At 32.8% G+C, this 2,974-nt stretch overlaps 1 non-coding gene across 1 annotated transcript; it reads left to right on the top strand.

Moving 5' to 3' along the window:
- Positions 1-1,541: 1,541 nt before the first annotated feature.
- Positions 1,542-1,698, top strand: LOC112625580. Its single transcript, XR_003119665.1, has one exon. It is a non-coding gene; the product is annotated as a U1 spliceosomal RNA (small nuclear RNA).
- Positions 1,699-2,974: the final 1,276 nt, after the last annotated feature.

Raw genomic sequence — 2,974 nt, 5'->3', positions numbered from 1 at the left:
TGGGATGAAAGTCTTCTTTGAAGAAAAATAATTTCTTTTCAAGTTCTGATAGAGGCGAAGTACCAGGTGGGAAATACTGATTTTAGAAGTATCTTGGGACTACTAGCGTCATTTCAAAGTGATAAAACTATTATGAATAAATGGGATTTCAGTGGTCAAATTTGACCTGTAATCAAAAAAAGGGTGATCATAATTGACTATAAAACAATGAATTTTTAAAATATTCTTTAGTGAAATTAGAAAAGTGAAAAGAGAAGTAATAACAATCCTTCTTTACAGGATAACACTAGGTAATTAGTAAGACAATAATAATGTAATTGCAAAATCACTGCTTGAAACCTTCCCTACAATAAATGGTTCATGTGAGGATTATCAATGTGTGCTAAAATTATTGAATGACGTTTCTTGGGAATTAGAATATTAATGGTGTCGAAAATTATCTCTGAAAATATAAATTACTTAATCACAAAAGGAGAAATGTATATTGTATATTGGCAGTTACCATCTTGATCAGCTGTTCAAATTTATTTTCCTTAATATCAATATAACAATCATTATGTTCCTCCAAATGAAAAGTATTCATAATCAGTTAGAAATGAATGCAATAATTTATGAGACATATATTCTGTCTTTTATAAGAATGCATGGGTATGTTTCCTATTGTACAAGATATACGTTTACTGTCTTCAATGAAAGCATTGGCTATTTTATTGTTATTGTTGCTCAGCGGTTTAAGCACAGGTGAAAGAACATATAAGAACTCTGCATTGACCAGAAAATTGCATAGCATCACTGCTATACAGTTGCATGTATTATAGGTGGGAAACTGGAAACTCGCTCCGAATACATTTCTCCACATGGTTTGCATTAAGAACTATTCCAAGATCTCTCAATGACATTGAAAGAAAACAAAGTGAAGAAGAAACCTTATTCTGTGAATGAAATTATGGCTGAATTTGAGCAGAGTCAAGATTTCTGGATTTTTGGTGTTTTCAATCAACAGCACTGGCACAGCAGTCTGCTAAAATTGGCAACAACACACAATTCAATTGCTGAGATTTACTGAAGCTTCCAAGAAGCTGCTGAAAAATCTCTGTGGTGGCAGCTTCTGATAAGATTGCTGAAATTCACTGTGACTTCCAGGTGATCTCCTGTGAATCACCAATTTCTGACATCTTTCTGTGATTTAAGCTCCCCTTGATTTACCGAGAGTTTTATTATCTCTAATTTCCTATGATAAACCTTGTTCTAGCGCAGACCTAGAACAGACATATTTTGCTCTTCTGACCATATTCTCACTCATTAAATGACTTGTCTATATTATATTTTAAGGTACTAATTTTTAGATAAATTCAGTTTATCAGTTTTGACATATATATCAAGGAAACACAAGTTAAATCATGACATGCTATTACAATTTATGTCTGACATAAGCTGGGAAGTATACTGAGGCCAGAAACTCTCATATATTGATAGTTGGAACTGAAAAAATAAAATGGAAAACTTATAGGCATTAATTAGGAAATAAGAATAGATGCGTAATACTTAGGGGAGATACCATGATCACGAAGGTGGTTTTCCCAGGGCGAGGCTTATCCATTGCACTCAGGATGTGCTGACCCCTGGGATTTCCCCAAATGTGGGAAACTCAGCTGCATAATTTGTGGTAGTGGGGGACTGCATTTGCGCTTTCCCCTGAGAGTAAAAAAAAAGAAAAAAAAAGAATAGATGTGTCATTCCGACTCAACAATTTTACTTCTGCTTAAGCACTCTACAGAAATGTTTATACCTGTTCACATCTGACATGTACAAAAATGCTCATAGTAGCAGTTTTCATTGTTTTTAAAAGACTATATGCAATCCAAGTATCTATCAGCCAAAGAGGATGGACAAATAATTGTGGCATATTAATATGCAAACCACACAATAATTTAAATCAACTATAGATATGGCAGCAAAAAGGGTGAAACATGAAAACTCAATAGTAAGCAAAGATACAACACACAAAGAAACACTGAGATAATACATTGATTTATATAATAAAAAAAATGCTCTATTTTTTTATAGAGCTGTATAAGAGCAATGGCCATAAAGAAAAAATGATAATCACAAAGCTAAAGATATGGTTGCTTCACAGATAAAGGATTCTGATTAGTGAAGGTAAACATGGAACTTTGGGTGTTACGTAAATACATATTATTTGGCACTTGTATGATTACATTGGCCTGTGATTTACAATATTTTTTCTTTAAGTGTTTCTCTGTGTTTGTGTGTGTGTCTGTCAGCCTTTTTTCCATATAAAATACCACAGTTTTTTAAAGTTTCCTATACAAAAACAAAACAAAAACAAAGAAATGGACAAAACACAACAAACAACAACAAATCAACACACAATAAAGGCAAGCAGGAGTGATGAAGATTAGCAAGATAACTCAGCCAACTGCAGATTACTTTCTGCAATGTCAAAGCCATTATAAATATTTCACTGATTATTTTTCTACTGATCTTACAAATACAGTATTTATTCTTATAATAAGAGAATAAAGAAATGTACTAACATTATGACTGAATCAAATATGCCCAGAAAAAATACACACTACTCATATTGGAAATTATAATTTTTAAAGCCATGCATATGCTTGTGACTTGTCCCATTTTAACATATTTACATAGGAGGATATAAAACTAGCCATGAATCTCAATTTACTGAGAAATTCTGCATCTCCAACATTTATTCTTCTAGGCTTGCTAGGTTACGTGTAAACAGGTGATCATATGTTTTGGTTGTGGAGAAAAATACATTTTCTTAACCATAGCAGCTACCACCCTCATATTAGGCAAACATGACCTTACTCCGCAGTCATTAAAAGTGTACTTACTGTGTGAGTTGTTATATTATAAAACATCTCTTGCCTGTAGTGAGGATAATGTTTTAATTAGAGTTACTGTCTTTCCCTCTAAAGGTTAATCTTTC

This window comes from Theropithecus gelada, chromosome 5 (genome assembly GCF_003255815.1).
Source record: "Theropithecus gelada isolate Dixy chromosome 5, Tgel_1.0, whole genome shotgun sequence".
Taxonomy (NCBI): domain Eukaryota; kingdom Metazoa; phylum Chordata; class Mammalia; order Primates; family Cercopithecidae; genus Theropithecus; species Theropithecus gelada.
This window is presented reverse-complemented; position numbering and strand designations above follow the sequence as displayed.